This window comes from Leptonychotes weddellii, chromosome 16, assembly GCF_054177405.1.
Source record: "Leptonychotes weddellii isolate Sample4059 chromosome 16, ASM5417740v2, whole genome shotgun sequence".
Classification (NCBI taxonomy): Eukaryota; Metazoa; Chordata; class Mammalia; order Carnivora; family Phocidae; genus Leptonychotes; species Leptonychotes weddellii.
This window is the reverse complement of record NC_138384.1, coordinates 2,839,917-2,856,874: the sequence shown is the minus strand read 5'-3', so window position 1 is coordinate 2,856,874 and position 16,958 is coordinate 2,839,917. Positions and strand designations below refer to the sequence as shown.

The following is a 16,958-nucleotide window of genomic DNA, read 5'->3' as shown; positions in this document are numbered from 1 at the left end:
TCAGGTGGTATTTGTCTATGGATCATTCTGACTACATTTTAAACATTGAAATGTCACTGTCAGGGACATACGCCTTATCTAGTCCCACGGTGCTTCCATTACGAAAACTTGAACCTGTGCCATTTCCTGTGGCGAGGGCTTACACACAGGGTGAGAAGGGCACATCTATTTTGGATTCTCATTTCAAAACCTCCCAATATCACCGAAATCAACTGGCACAAACAGAGCACTTGGGAGTTTCTTTCATAGAAATGCACAGGGTGCCTATCAATGAAGCGCATACAACCGGGCCGGAAGAGCCCACCAATGGCCGCTCCATCAACTTTGGCAGATGTATACATTATGCCTTTTGATCTCCAAGGATGCTGTATTTAGATGACATAATGCGCTTTTGGTTATCTTTCTCTAAGGTAGAAGGGACGTAAGCAGATATCCACTTTTGCAAGATAAAATTAGCACCTCTTTGCTGGAAGATAAACATTTTCAGCAGGAAAGCTCTGATTAAAGTACAAAGCAGCCGAGGGGGTATTAGGCTGTACCCCTTTGAGTGAAATTCCTATTTATAATAAAAGGAAATAGCATTGGTATGACATAGGGCCGTGAGGCGCAGCCACTGTTCCCAGTGTTAGAGCAGTGGCCCCAAGGGCTGCCGTTCCACAGGGGACCACCGTGGTTGGGTTCCAGAAACTGGGGCTCAGGGTAGGAAAGGGGAGAAGGGGGCTCCGTGCCAACCCCTGACTCAGAGCAAGGGCTCCACTGGGCCGGATGCTTTCTGTTGCACCTTCCACGGCTGCTGTGAGCAGCTCTGCGGTCTGCTCCCCGCGCCTCTGCCCTCGGCCGAGGGGATCAGTGGGGCTGGCCATCCCACCCCCCACACTCACCCTGAGCCGGGCTTGGTCTGCCCCGAGGGTGGTGTCACCCTGATCATTCTCCCAAAGGCGCCATGTAGACGAGCTATGGCGGCCCAGCTGTTCCTCCAGGTGCTTTTTGCCGATTCCCACTTCTGTGCTTTGCCCACAGAGACCTGGCCCCAGACTCAGTCGTTCCTTCTCCACACTCCCCCCTTTCGTGGAGGCCATGGGACTGTGTGTGGAAAGAATCCTGGGCTGCTCACATCTGGGAAAACTTACGAGCTGTGCACATGGTTCTAGACTTTTCATTTTTCTCCACTGGATGGCTGTCTTTCAAATCAGGAAATGTCAGCTCGGGAAAGCCTCGAGCTGTGTCGGCTTGCCGAGACTCCCGGTGGACCGGTAGCTACTCTTCCTCTTCTGTAGGAGGCACCTGGCTTTCTTCACTCATTCAGCAAGTATCTATGGTCGTCTGCTGGATGCCCATGGCAGGCTCCAGCGCGGACAAGCTATGGGGTGGCCCTGTCCTCGCCATCCAGCAGAAACGACTGACCAAAGTGTGGTGAGGGCGACAAGAAGGGGACATCCCTGTAGAGAGGCCCGAGCTACTCTCAGGCTCAGAGGCAGCCAGACAAGAAGGGAAGGCAGGTGAGGAGGGATCTGCGTGTGCAGTGGCTCCGAGACATGGTAAACTGAGGCAGGCCTGCTTGGCTGGGCCATGGAGATAGGGTGAGACCACCGTGGGGCCACGCAGACCGGACGAGACCGCTGTGGGGCCACGCAGACCGGACGAGACCGCTGTGGGGCCACGCAGACAGGGGGAGACCGCTGTGGGGCCATGGAGACAGGGGGAGACTGCTGTGGGGCCACGCAGACCGGACGAGACCGCTGTGGGGCCACGCAGACAGGGGGAGACCGCTGTAGGGCCACGGAGACAGGGAGAGACTGCCGGGGGGCCAAGACCCAACAACGGGAGTGCTGTCAGTCACGCGGATGGTTCCGGCTGCACTCCATGGGGATGGGTGGCCACACGCTCTACTGTGTCCGTCCCCCGTGGTGCCTGTTGTCCCACTTATGCTCAGAAGTGTCCAGGTTTGAAAGAGTAGAGGACACTTCCATCTCTTCATCCTTTTAAGCAAAAGGATGACATGCTGACCTCGGGGAGTGAAAGGTCACCCTGGCTGCTGAATGAGAGTGGCTCAGAGGGGCAGGGTGGACAGGGGACGCACAGCTGTTGACCAAGGTGACTGCACTCAGTCTTTTGGCAGATCCCTGGACACTGGCCCTGAACTGACATTAATCCAGGAGGCCACGACATCACGGGCCACTGACCAGTCCCAGGAGGTCAGGGGAAGAGTGGGGTTTTAGCTCAGATATGTCCAGTGGGCCCCCAGACCCGTCTATGGTTATGTCCCCAGTCCTGGAGGGTGTACGTGGAGGCTCAGCCACGGCAGCACCCCGGGGGAGGGGGCATGGGGGAGAGGAAGGGGCCTGGCTAAGGGGATCCCACAGCTGAGGACAGCCATTCTGAGTCCCGGGCAGCCCGAGAGTACATACTGTCTGGATGAGGGGCTGCCTCCCCCTTCACAAGTCTCCCCTCAGGTCTGGGCTCACCCTCCACAGGACCTGTGTTGACTGTTTGTGACTCCACTTTGGCAGCAACGGCCTTAGGAGACACGCAGAATCGGCCGACACTCCCTCAGCACCCAGCTAAAAGGGACTCCAGACGTGTAAGGATGCACAACTTCACTGACTTCTTCTATGATAATAATGACAGCAAGGCTGACCTAGAGTTTACTCTGTGCTCGCTTGAAGGGCTACAGATGCAAAGTGGGCAGTGATTTGGCTTGGGGCCCACTCTTCCTGCTTTGGAGGGTCCTCCTTCTCGCCCCTCCCCTGCCTCAGAGCTCTCATGTCCCGTTCCGGCTTTGGGAAGGGGCCTGCAGGTAATCATAATCACCCACACCTTGGTACAAACTTCTGTCCCTGCCTTTCCATCCCTCCTGGGGAAGGCATTTTATAAATCACCTCTCTTTGCGAATGAGTGAGGCTTGTTTCCAGGGGCAACATTCAGGGAGAGGCAGGGTCAGGGGGAGCTTTCTAGGTGTGCCTGGGCCATAAGGTTCAGACCGCTGTTGATGCCCTTCTCTGAGCCACAGTGCGTTCTTTGCCCTCTGGCTTCTGGGCTGCCAGGCCCCTGGAGCTGCACCTGCTTCTCCAGGGAGAGTTCCTAGAGACCTACCGTCCCGCACCCAACATCCACCTTCCCTCCAAGCCTCTTTCGTGGCAGGCACACGTTGTGGAGGGTCTGGCCCTGTAGAGGTAAGCAGTGCCCGACGCCTTCATGTCTCAAACCGGCTTCCCTGTCACCACCTGTGCTTAGCTCACCTGGAAAAACATGGCCCTCCCTGGATTCCCTCCTCCAAAAAAAAAAAAAAAAAAATAGTTTTTTTAAAAAAAGGATTTGATTTTCAATACATCAAAGAGAGGAAGAAAACCTCTGATGTAATTTTGATTTTACAGTTTAGTTTTGATTTTATTTTTAGTTCTATCTTGGTCAGCCTTGTTTAGGGCTTCGGCTTAATCCATCCCTGGCTACTTCATGGGTTCTCCTTGCTTAAAACCTCTGAGAGTTTGTGTCATCAGAAGAAATATTCCCTCCAGGTCCTCAGATATCAGCTGGTCAATGTCAACATTTAATCCAGCCCAGGGCCAATTGAGATAAGCCCTGAAAAGATTATGAGGCTGCCCCTACGCTTGTATGAAATTCAGCATAAAAGCAATACTAAACCATGATAAAAATATAAGGAAATCCAGCAAAGAGCTGATGGTTGTGATTATATTTTATAGTAAGCATATTTAATGTGATTTGCTTCATTGGTTCATCTTTTGTTAATTGCTCCTCTGATTTTTCCAATTTTTTGGTCATACACTTCCCCATTTTCCCTTCTATTGGCTTGTCATTTTCTTGTTAATATTCAGAGGTTCTTTCTGTTTCTGGGCTTCTATGCTTTTTCAGCCATCTCACTTGTTACACATGTTTATCTTCCTTGGCTTTTAACGTTTTTTCTTCAAGTTTAACTTATATCCAGAATATACAGAGTGCAGAAATCTTACATTTATAGCTTGGTGAGTTTTACATATGTTTTCACCTCAGTAGAGATATATAATATCCCCAGTACCTGGGGTTCCCCCATTAGCCCTGCCCCTTCTCAGCCTATAATTTGCCCTGGGGATGGCCTTTGTTCTGACTTCCACCCTCAGTGTGTTCAGAAAAACATCAAATTCCTTAATGCTCCACTTTGGGCAATCCACCATGGCCTGCACCCTTCCTGTGAACTTCTGGGACCCCAAACAGTGGGGATCAGTCTTCCTGGTTCTCCTACCCAGCCCAGACGAAGGAAGCACCTACATCAGCTGCACATCAGAGAACCTGGGAGCTTTGAAAACATCCTTACGCCAGGGCCCCACGCATGAGGGTTCTGGTTTAATTAGTCTGGGGTGGCAGCCTAGGCACTGGAGTTTTTAAAAATCTGCCCTGGTGATTCTGAAGTCTAGTCCAAGTTGAGAACTCTTGCTCCAGATCAAGGTGCTTGGGAAGCCACTCCCACCAAGTAGGTAAAATCAATGGCCACTGAGTGGTTCAGGGACCAGTGACTTCGGGCATCCCTGGGTGCTGGTTAAAGATGGACAGTCTCAGCCCCACCCAGACCTACTGAACCTGAACCTGCAGTTTAGCCAGGCCCCAGGGAATAGTGTGCATATTGCATAGAAGGGCCCTGCAGCCCTGATTTCCTGTGGTTTGGCTCCACCCACCTCCCTCCACCATTTATGGATGTGGGTTTTAAGAGAAGATACCTTTCAGGGACTGTCTGTTCTTATATTGGCATGGCGATTTAGGTTTTTCATTTTTCTCTGTTTCATTTAGATATGTCCTTAATCACCAGAAATGGTTTCTCCATAGTCTCTGTAAATAATTCTCTTAATACTAATCTCATCTATAAAACTATTCTCCCCCAAAGAATTTGTGACAATTAAAAAAAAAAAAAATGTCTTCCTCACCATGTCTGCTCTCAGTAAAAGTCTGAGTTCGTGCAGGTTCTTTTAATTCAAAGGCAAAGACTATGGGGCCATTTCCACCAAGCTCTGACCTGTGAGGTGACTGCTTGGGCATAGGTGCTTCATATTCCCCTGGGGGGCTCCTTAGTGCCATTAAAATGTATCAAAGATCACCAAAGGCTGGTTGCCTTTCACTCTGTTTTATTACTACTGGAAATCTGTTTATCCCACCCCACCCCCAAATAAACTGAAATATGGTAGAAAGCTTTCTGGGTAAAATATTCCTGTTACAGAGATAAACACGTAACACAAACATGAAATCATGCAAATACCCACGATAGGGAGGGATGTGGCCCCCCATTAGAACACTGTCTACACAGGGTGAGGTACACGTCGGGCTGCAGGGCTGTGCGGGAGGGTACGGCTACACCTGTCACCATCACTACGTGCCTATCAGGAGAAATTCATAGAAGGGGTTAGGAAGAGATGATATAAGACTTTAATCAAAGATATGTTACGGAACACATCAAAATAAAAAGCTTCTGCACAGTGAAGGAAATAATCAACAGAACTAAAAGGCAACCTATGGAATGGGAGAGCATATTTGCAAATGACAAATCTGATAAAAGGGCTAATATCCAAAATCTACAAAGAACTGATACAACCCAATACCCCAAAAACAAATAATCCAATTAAAATGGGCAGAAGAGGGGCGCCCAGGTGGCTCAAATGGTTAAGGGTCCGACTCTTGATTTCAGCTCAGGTCATGATCTCAGGGTTGTGGGACTGAGCCCCGTGTTGGGCTGCATGCCCAGTGCTCATTGCAGAGTCTGCTTGAGATTCTCTCTCTCTCTCCCTCTGCCCCTCCCCACTTGGCCCCATGGCGGGGGTGCGGAGGGGTGGGCAGAAGATATGACCAGACATTTCCCCAAAGAAGACATCCAGATGGCTAACAGGCACATGAAAAGCTGCTCAACATCACTCATCATCAGGGAAATACAAATCAAAACCACAATGAGATATCACCTCACACCTGTCAGAATGGCTAAAATCAACAACACAGAAAACAGCAGGTGTTGGCGAGGATGCGGAGAAAGGAGAACCCTTGAGTACTGTTGGCTGGAATGCGAACTGGTGCAGCCACTCTGGAAAACAGTGTAGAGGCTCCTCAGAAAATTAAAAATAGGACTACCTTATGATCCAGCAATCTTGCTACTGGGTATTTATCCAAAAAATATAAGAACACTAATTCAAAGGGATACATGCACCCCTGTGTTTATAGCAACATTATCTACAAGCAGCCCAACTGTCCATTGACAGATGAATGGATAAAGAAGAGATGGTATTATATATACACAATGGAATATTACTCAGCCAGAAAAAAGAACGAGAGCTTGCCATTTGCAATGATGTGGATGGAGCTTGAGTGTGTTATGCTAAGCAAAATAAGTCAGTCAGAGAAAGACAAATACCAAATACTCATATGTGGGTTTTAAGAAACAAAACAAAAGGACAAAGAAAAAAAGAAAGAAACCAAAAAGCAGACCCTTAGCTCTGAAGAACACACTGCTGGTCACCAGAGGGGAGGCGGTCGGGGGCTGGGGGGAAACGGGATGGGGGTGAAGGTGCACACGTGTCGTGAGGAGCAGTGGGTGATGTATGGAGGTGCTGAATCACTATGCTGTACACCTGACACGAATATCATACCACATGTTAACTATACTGGAATTAAAATTAAAAACTTAACTTAAAAAAATGAAAAAAAAAAAGAGATGTGTTAGAGAGAAGAATCACCCAAGATCCTACCACTTTCAGGTTTTTTATATTTGCAAAACATCAGCATCATTTTAGCTACGGGTGTGGGACTCTAAGTGTCCAGTGTGGCTGAGAACAGTGTGCTTGTGTTGAAGTCATGATTCACCATTGGGAGGTTTTATTTGGTAGTTGGAGGAAGAAGGTAGGGAGAAAACGTGGGGATCGTCATGTACAGAGGGGGAAACGGATCCAGACATGAGAAGCAGTATGCCCAGGGTCACATAGCAGGTTCATGGCAAAAAAACCAGGTCTCCTGAGGCAGAGCTCGCCCCGGGCACTGCCAGCCAGACCACTGCTGACCTTCCCACTAGCCCTTCCGGTGGTGGGGCAGCATCCTGTTTTTTTTTTTTTTTTTTTTTTAAAGATTTTATTTATTTATTCATGAGAGACAGAGAGAGAGAGAGAGGCAGAGGGAGAAGCAGGCTCCCAAGGAGCAGGAAGCCCGATGCGGGACTCGATCCCAGGACCCTGAGATCATGACCTGAGCCGAAGGCAGACGCTTAACCATCTGAGCCACCCAGGCGCCCCAGCATCCTGTTTTTTAAGAATGGGTTCCTGCTCTCCACACATTCAGGTGTTTTCCTTTTATAGTCTGACTTAAATAGCAATACAATAATTGATACTTAGCGCCAACCAGCTCTTTGCCCATCTCTGCTCTGCTCCCCTTTTCTGGCCGGGGAAACTGGGATCCAGAGGGGGCAAGCTACTTGCGTGAGCAAAGACAGCTCACAGGGGACAGGAGTGGGACTGGAACCTGGTCTGCCCGACGCCCGAGCCCCCAACCACCATGCTGCCCAGCCTCTGTGGGCGGGAAGGCCCCTGAGGCCAGAGCAGACAGGCTTCAGGACGCGGGGCTGTTTATTGTTCCTGCGGCTCTCTGTGCAACCATCAACACGTTGTTTGAAGGGTGAGGGCTGGTGGACTTTGAAGAGAGTGGAGAAGGAGAGCTCCCGCGGGGGTTTGCCGTCCAAACAGATGCGACAGAAACCAGAGGGCAGCCAGGGTGGCCGAAAGGCTGGTGGGTGGGCGGCGAGCCTGCCTGGGCTCCTGGGCCATCTTGTGATGACATGTCATGTGACCACCAAGGCCAGGCCTGGGGCCTCTGCACGGTCCCTCCCGGTGAGGGCTGGGGCCTGGGGCGCTGTGCCCACCCTCCCTGGGGGCACTGAAGCCATCCGCCGCCAGCTGGGGCTTCCGGGGGGCAGACATGGGGTACCACACTCTATGCCCCAAACAGCTTTGCTATCCCGTGTTTGAGACCATGGCCCGATTCCCAGGGGGATTCCTGAAGTCAGCCTTGCGGTCTGTGACCCACTCCATGAGTGGAGGGGCGGCTTGTTCGTGGGGCTGAGCACTGTGGACATGAGGTGCACTTTTCCTGCCCTATTTTATGCAATCCGCAACGACTCTGTGAGGTGGGACCATTACCACCCCACTTTGCAGGTGAGCATTCGGAGGCTCAAGAGGATCAAGTGACGTGCCCGGCAGATGGGCTAGGGCTTGACCCCGGGCGGTGTGACCTGGGCTTTACCCCTGATAGCACAGCACCGAGGCTGCATCCCAGCTCTGTTGGAAGACGGCATGGCTTTGGCTCCTGACCCTGTGACTTTGCCACTGTCCCCCCATCTGGTCTTCAGAGGCTGACCTCTCTCTGCCTCCACAAAAGGAAGGCAATGAGAATCTACCTCCTGGGTGGTCGTGGGGGTCGGATGAGCCTTTCCTGTGAGTGTCTGCAGCAGTGCAAGGCGCATCCAGCGTCGCTTCCATGAGGCCGGCGGTTAGCCGCGTGGTTATCACTGGGGACCGAGCAGCCTCCCTTGTGCCGGCGGCCGCCTCTCCCTTTCCCGCTGTTTCCTTGGGTTGGAGGTGATGATCATGAACATGGGTGTCACTGGGGACAGGGGAGACAGTCTGGACAAAGCCGCTGTTGCAAGAGAGCACGTTTCCCGAAACCTCTGCACAGGCACGTCCGTCCTCGAGCATGCTCACCGTGCTGGGACGCCCTGCCCAGGCCCTGCCTGGCGCCTGGTTCTCTGGACGGTCGGCCAGTGGCCGGCTGCGCGTGCCCGCCTGCTGCGCGTGCCCGCCGGCTTCTGCACTGCTGTTCACGGGAAGACCAGGGAGGGCACGCAGAGGGGCTGGCTGGGAAGGAGGCAGAAAGGAAGCTGCCTTCCCCAGCCTGCAGCAACTTTCTGACAGGGAAGGGAAGGGAGAGGCTTCAGGAGAAGTCACTTTTCGAAGTCGTGTTTGCTCGGGAGCGCTTCCATTCAGGCTGGGACCCGAGAAGGGGAGAAACGAAGCGTGTGTTTTGCTGGGTTTCAGTCGGTGTCCGCGGGTTCCAGCAGGGCCCGAGGAGCCGTGTTTGCGTTTGTCCCCGTGGCCTCTGTCCGGATGACCGTTCCTGCCACCACCCAGCTGGGCTCTTCTCATTAACCCGGTCACACGGCCCGATAAGCCGGAGAGGAGCGAGGGCGGAGCTGAACCCCCGCAAGTGGGTGCGGGGCGGGGGGGAAGTCTCTGGGCTTTGCTAATTGGGGTTCTCTTCTCCTCTCGATTAGGTTCTGCTCTTTGTCTGAGCAGACAAGATAAGGAGGAAGCTGGGCTCTTCCTAACAAGCCCGCCTGGCAGGGCCACGTGGTCATTGCCGAGCGGCCGGCATCTGCGGCAGTCCTGTCGGTTCGGCAGTGGGAGCGGTCGCGGCCGTGGTCGCTGTTGCTGGGAAGCGGGAGGCCATCCTGAGCCCCCCTGGGGTCTACTGGCGGAGGCTGCCTCGAGCTGCCACGTCTGGCTCCTTCACCCAGAGACATTTTCATCCTGAGCGGCTGACCTGTTCGCTCGTCAGAATTGCACAAGTTCTGGCTGCAGGGACTCCCCAAAGCCGTGGCCGCTCTCAGGCAACAAGGGAAGCATCAGCGCATGGGGGCCCGGGGAGCGCTCGCATGGCGGGCGTGCAGATCGTAAAAATCACATCAAACAACATCAAGTCGTGCACTTCTTTTGTGTCTTTTCACCAGAAGGACGTGAAAAAACAAATCATGATTCATCAGCACCTGGTTTTTTAAAAATAGAAATAATATCCACCACCCCCCCAAAAAAGTGCCATGCAGTGAATTTGTAAATTAAAGCAAGGAGATGCTTACTTTAAATTTTTAAAGTCCCCACATATCTGATAGTCCAAACCAAGAATAATATTTGGCGCTGATATGGATTTTTTTTTTTTTCCTATCTGAATATACAAAGTATTATATGCCATATTGACATCAGGGCTAAATCTTTCCCTTATAAGGTGTTTGACATAAATAGTTTTTATTATGTAATTCTTAAATGGAAGGAATACACACATTTCTTAAAGGTCCCAGCTGTTATTGTTATCATTTGAGACATGGAATTGGAATCCCAACTTCCAATATCAAATTTTAGCACAAACCCTATAAAATCTATCTTGTCAGAATGTGCCAGAACCTCTAAGCCCTTCCCGGCTGAACAAACTGCAGCTGGTGCTTCATCCTGAAAGGAGAGAATCGACTTTGCGTGTGGGGTATAGGAAGCACACCGGCCCCGGTTTTCGCCCAGCTGCCGGGCCGACGGGGGAAGGCGTGGGTTTAGATTAGCCGTGTCCTACGCCGCTTGACGGGGTGACACGGGTCTGTAGGGCCGAGCCCGGGGCCTGGAGATAGGGCCAGCCAGCAGGAATGCAGGGAATGTTTTTCTTCGGACTCTATCGAGGCACACAGACCATGGGGATTCTGTCCGCGGTGACAGCCTTAACATTTGCCAGAGCCCTGGACGCCGCTCTAGAAATGGCATTGCCCACCCTGGAAGTGAGAAGGTAACGTTTATTTTTGTATTTTTTTCTCTCTCTCCCATATACAGACTGTAGAAAGACCACCAAGCGTGCGCCATTTTTTTTTCCCACCATGATGTACAATTCACATTTGTTAATCAAAAAAAGTGCCCGAGGTCATCCACCTAGACTTTTTTTTTTCTTCTTCTTCTTAAACAGGAAACGGGTTTCAGATGTTTATATGTTAAAAAGTAAGGCTACTAATCTGTTTAGCCATTTACCAGATCCTGGCGAACTCCCTCTTATAGTTTAATGTTCAGACTCCATAGAATGACATCCATTTTATCCCTCTTGTTATTTAGAATGAAAAACAAAAATCTTCCAATAGTCACCTGCTTTTCTGGGGCAGCTCTAGCAGAGGTTAAAATAAATGAATCCAGGAGTTCAGTGAAATTGTGCTCACAGGGGTGTGGGTGTTGTGTCCTGCGTCTGAAAATTAAACCCTCTCAGGCCATTCTTTAAAATAGACCGTGGTCACATGTATTTTCATGTGTCTGTGGAGGCTTCCCACTCAGATTCAGAATAGAGGTTTACAAATGCATACAGTCAGGAAATCTACAGAAAAGGCAAAAGTAGTCCTTTTAAAGGTCAAATCTTTTTCTTTGAATCAGCAGCATATTTTCCATGGTGCTTCTCGATATTAGGCTGGGAACGGGAACAGAGAAAAACGATTTTCCCCGAGAGTCCATGATCACTTGAAAGGACTTCAGCCTGATGTTTAGAAATCAAGGTTTTTGTTTTATTGCTGGAATTTTTGTCTTGCCCCGGGGCCGATAATTTCAAACGGTCGCATTGCTGGTGAAAACGTGTCCCTGTTTAAGTGTGGCAAGTCAGTGATGTTTTTCTATGGTGGGAGGTTTATGTATTCATAAACCGGGAGACAGGAGCACAAACAGGGGAGGTTTGAATGCTTTTTTAGTGAATTTGTTAGTATTCAAAGCACTGGCCGAAAAGACTGTTTTAAACGTAGGACTCGGAAGGAGTTATATCATTTGCTAAACCTGGGTCTGATGGTCTTTACTCTTTACCCGCCTGTGTTTGACCAAATGCTCTATGTCTGCAGATTGTGAGAGGAGGCAAACGATGGTTTTTGGAGACATTTTGTCAAAGAGAGAGAAATAGCTAAATTGAAATGAACTCTTAAAAGCAGCCCAATAGTCTCTGGATGGGTAAAAAAGGTATTTGCAAAAACTAAAACATAGATAAAGAATCATTCTCAATTTCCTAACCAGTATCCTCACCTACCCTCACTCTGATGTATATATATACATAGATAGATAGATAGATAGAATATTCTATGAGGCAAAAGTATAGTTGTTTCTTTCTCATCAGAGTTATCAAAAGTGGCTGGAGAAAAGATCAGTATAAGTGTAAAAATGGGTATGTAATAAATGTCCAAGCTCCTTCAAATGGGGATGGGACGGATATGATTAAACACAATTTAAAATACGTGTTTTTTGGCAAATGAAAAAACCATTTTGATTTCCTGGGGCATGTTTTAATTCAGTGTTCAGGGGACACAAGGCTGCCCCAGGATAGGTGTTAGGAACTCCCAGCACAGACCAGTGACAAACAGCAACAATACCACCTGCAGTGAAGAACGTGAGCGAGAATAAAGGCAAGCGGTCCTGGTGTGTGAGAAGCTTCTGTCGAGTGGGTCTGTCCAAGTGTCAGCACCCCAGCAGAGGCTGGTCCACGGAGAACAAATCCCCACCAACCCCAGACTCCCTCTCCAGGACGTGTCTGCCATATCTGAGGACCCCGAGTCTCACCCAAGGAAAGCCCTGCCTTGGGGGCCCTTTGGAAAGCACCAGCGTGCTAACGGAGCAGAGGGGAAGCCTGGAGCGGCATCTATGCAGCTACTGAAAGCCTGAAGAGCGAGCCAAGCCGACAGAAGGGGTCAGTCTGATGAAGGGCAGACTTGGTGCCTGTGATTTTCTGCATGGGGCAGGACGCGGGGCATTGTGAAAATCACAGCACACGAACCACTTTGGGCTAGAACTCTTCTTTTTTTTTTTTAACCATCTCTCTGGGTCCTGGACTGTTAGGAACAGAAAAAAATGCCTAAGTCTGCAAATCCCAGGCAATCACCGTGTCAGCTTGGAGCCGAGATGTTTCCCAAATGAACACCTGGACGGTGTAAATCACCACAGCGGTAAACACTTCAGGCCGGCGCAGGCTGCAGACTGGCGGGGCTGCACCCTCCCACCCGGCCGGGGTCCATAAACCGGGCGCTGGCCCGCCATCATAAACGCCCCTCTCACGGAGAAAGACCCCTCCCCGGCTGGGAGCAGAGCCCCTTCGACGAGGCCACTCAGATAACGGACTGCCCTCAGCGCTGTCCCGCTTACCCTGGGCTGGTATCCCGAGTAGCTGTCAAAGGCCTGTGTCGTGAATGGCTTCGTGAGACCTAGAGAGGCGACCGGGGCCGCTGGCTTCAAGGCGGCTGTTTTCGAAGGCGCCGTGCAAAGAGAAAACCTAAAAAGAAAAAAGAAAAGAATAGGCTTTATTTTTTTAAGCATTGATAGTAAAATCTTCACAATAGCTGTAACAATAAGCAAAAGATCTATAGGGAGCGTCCCCAAAGTTGGTAGAAATCAAAGTGTCATTCCCTCCTTGAAAACACAGTGAATTAAGATATTAAATGACTCTTCTTCTCCGTGCTGTCCTAGAATCTTCCACGCCTACTGGGTGACCATGCATTTGGTGTAAGCAGTTGTTACAAAAATCCCTGAATGGGGGAAGGCAGATGGCAGAATACGCCTCAAAAGGATCGCATCTTTGGGAACTTTTTATATTCTGATGCTGTCCTTAAAAAGGAGAAATTTCTCCTTATAATTATCTGATTAGGAGAGTCTTTTAAATGACGTTTTCTGCCTTCCACCAGACAGATGGGAGGACAGGCAATATAAACTTTATAAAAGCGGCCTCCAGTTCAGGCTTTTTATGGCTCTATTCCTTTTTCCCCACAGCGCGGAGTAGAGAAAAGGAGGGAACCCGAGAGCAATTTCTCTGCCTCTGGGATCAACCCTGCACCAAAGAAAAATAACCTGGAGAAATTAGTCTGCAGCCAGGAACGAGGCTGGGATCAAATGGTTGCTGATTGGAGCAAATATTTAAACGGGATAAGTCAAATCGAGCATTATTAAATAAAGCTTGTTTAATATGTCTCAAACAGAAAATGTCTTTTGAGGAGCGTTTTAAACGTGGTCCTGGAGCTCTGGCTGGGGGCGCGTCTCGAGGCTTAACTGGTGTGCGTGGGATCTGTGCTCTTACCACAGAGATGTGCTGCTCCTTTGGAAAGCCTTTCCCCCCATGGAATAAAATGAAAGCAGGGAAGTTTTTAGGTAGCTCTTGAACGCTGTTAACACAACATAAGCAGCAGGAGACAACTGGCCCATGTTGTCACATTTATTCATCAGGCGGAGCGCAGCCTGGCCGGCTGGGTGACAAGGGTCACAAGGGTGACGGGCGGCAAGCCGAGGAGACCCGCGGGTGGGGGTGATGGTTTCCCAGCACAGTGCAGTAGGGCAGCAGCTGACCCTGCTCTCACCAAACCTAAAACCACTCTCTAATGGGTTTTACAATATTTACATTTTCTATTTTATTTATAGGATGCCATGTGTCTACATTCAAATGAAAAAAAAAAATCACTGGATATAAAATCCCACCCCGTCCCCACATTTGCTCGCTCATTAGAGATGTACGCGTCCCTGTTGCCGCGTATCTGCGTGTGCGCGCCAAATCGGACCCGGGCCTGGGGTCTCGGCAGAGGGTCGGGAGGGGCAGATGGGGCATCTGTTCCCATTGTCTGTGGGGCCACGGGTGCGTCTTCATTTCTGGGCCACATTTTCTCCTGCTGTAAGCAGTGAGGGGGCTGGTGACGTGCGGAGGCTTGTCCCAGAGCGGAGATTCTTTGCACGTCTCAGCGACCACCCTCTGGCTCATTAACCTTTCCTGGCCCGTGGGAACGGGTGTCCGGGAACCAGCTTGGAGCCGGAGCTAGGAGAGCTGGTCGAGTCCCTCCCGTGCCACGGTGTACGTGTGCGCTTGGGTGGGTGAGTTATCACATGTCTTTCTTACCTCACCCTAAAAGTGATCTTTTTATTCACTTAATTGTTTTCATTGCCAATTGACCTGACCCACAGATCGGACACGGGACCCACCACCCGCAGCCCATCTGATTTATCTGCCTGAAATGTAGTTACACGTCCTCTCGGGCAACGCAAGACCCTGCAGATTCCCTTCATAAAACCTAATCTCTCCCAGGGCGCTTGCTCGGGAAATTTTATTCCCTTCCCCAATGTAGACAGATGAACAGTTTGCTTTTCAGCTCAGGCGCAAGGACTGATTCCTTCCTGTGCAGCCACCCTGGGCAACAGTATGGGAACGAAAGCCCCGCTGAGACAGGGTGCTGCGGAGTGGTGGCCCTGGGTGCTGTCCTTCGTTCCTGGACAGGTGTCACTGCCCCCTTCTTAGTAGACACTGCTGACCCCCGTGCATGCTGCCCGGGGGGACGGTGGCCCTGGCAATGGCCACGGAGCCTCACAGCAGGACGGCAGGCAGCCCCCAACAGCAACGCCTATGCTGAGCTTTCTGGGCCCTCGTCAGGCCAGAGGGGACGGGACAGCTGGAAATGTGTTGGCGGGGAGGTGCTCAGAGTGTGGTCTGAACTCCGGGTGGACGGGCAGCGGCCCAGGGGACTGAGGCCAGAGTTGGAGCAATGCTGCTTTAGAAAAGCCTCACGTGTTGCTCCGTTGGTCAATGAGAGCAACTAGGAAGCCTAGCTTTCCTTCCCAGCATGGCTGCCGCAGCCCTACACCTCTTGAACATCAGTGAAGGGAGCCTGAACGCCTGGAGAGGCAGGATCTAGAAGGCTGGGGGTGTGTGTCCTTCCTGGGACACGGGGAGGAGAACTGAGGGAAGGGGTGACAGGTGGGCTGGGCAGGAGGGGAGAAGAACACCGTAGGGTTAGGGATGAATGTTGAGAAGGGGGGCTCTGCTAGCAGCCGGGCTGGAGCCCAGAGGAGAGGCTGGGGGAGGGGCAGGATGGACCCTGCATCACCCTCCCCTTCACCATTTGGCCTCTCGATCAGCTGGCCCGAGTGTGTCTCCTGCTGCTCCCGCCCTAGGCCTCCTAACCCCCTGCCTGGTGACTGTCCCTTAGGGTCCCCTAGAAAGCTTTGACAGTACAGATGCCTGGTGCCACCCTGGAGATTGGGGAGACGTTAGTACTTATTACCAGCTCGCAGGACCAACTGCCCTGACCCTAACCTTCCGATGCAGACTTCTTATGTGAGGCTTCTGTAATTCGCACTCCGGAGACACCCTGTGCGGGCGGGGGGGGGGGGGCAGGGGCTGCAGCACCCAGAAGGATCCCCGGAGCACCCCGGGCTGTGCGTTTGGGTGAAGCAGAGACACGCGCAGCAGGAGGATCATTTCCCAGATGCTTGTTTCTGCTCTGCCCCCTTGTTGGGCAGGTCTGCAGGAAAGTGAGGGCTCCCCTCGCTAACGTGTGCACCCCACTCCCAGCCGGGGCCTCGTCGTCCACACTGGGAAAACAAGGAGATTCTGAGCCTGGGATGGGACTTTCACAGAGTTCCCTCATGTCCCCACGTGGCTTTTTCTCTTCCTTGGTAAATGTAGCTTAAGACAAAACAAAAACCATAAAATCTTAAAATTTTCCGGAAAAAAATGCAAATCTTGATGAATGGGAGCCTACGTGTCAGTTACCTGTCCTAAGTAATTCCGATGTCCCGTTGGCCCCCTTGCTTCCTTGTAAAGTGCAAGCCGCGTTAAGGAGAGCTAACATATAGAGAGTCTCTAGAAATCCAGGCACTGCTTGGAGAGCTTCACACGGCTTCATTCATGTCCCTCTGGCAACAACCCTGGGGGGCAGGTGTTCCTTTTGTGCCCATTTTGCAGATGGGGTAAGTGAGGTGCGGGTGACTTCCCGGCAGCACACAGATAGTACGTGCCAGAGCTGGGGTGGGACCCCGGGGGGCTCGACTCCCCCTGTCGGCTGTCCTGGCAAGAGAGGCTGGTACTGGGGAGCTGGAAGATGTCACTGTTTCCTCAGACAACCTCTTAGACGGTGTCAAAACAGCGGCCCAGCCAGCTCTGCTGCTCTCCGTGGGGTGCTCCTGCTTCTGAGGGCCTCCGTTTGCTGCCCCCCGAAGCGGAGCTCAGATGGGGTGGTCCCGCAGATGTGCCGCCCGCCCGGAGCCCCCACCCTCCAGAGGCAGGAGCGCCCGGCCACTTTCCTCCTCCGTCTCTTCTCCCGTTGGGATGGTGACGAGCTGGGGTCTGTTTGTTCTCAGGGAAGAGAGGAACCCTTTCTGGAAATACCAAACCTCTCTTCGCCGAGACAAACCTCGGGGCTGGAGACA

At 51.4% G+C, this 16,958-nt stretch overlaps 2 long non-coding RNA genes across 2 annotated transcripts in view; one reads left to right on the top strand and one right to left on the bottom strand.

Moving 5' to 3' along the window:
• LOC145717716 (uncharacterized) overlaps positions 1 to 13,076 on the bottom strand; it is a 94,109-nt gene extending 81,033 nt beyond the window's left edge. Inside the window, exon 1 of the long non-coding RNA XR_014141113.1 lies at positions 12,921 to 13,076. This is a non-coding gene — a long non-coding RNA (uncharacterized LOC145717716). The remainder of the gene's footprint in view (positions 1 to 12,920) is intronic.
• On the top strand, positions 10,105 to 13,751 carry LOC115944412 (uncharacterized). Its single transcript, XR_004078968.2, has 2 exons — positions 10,105 to 10,554; positions 13,542 to 13,751. It is a non-coding gene; the product is annotated as an uncharacterized LOC115944412 (long non-coding RNA).
• Positions 13,752 to 16,958: the final 3,207 nt, after the last annotated feature.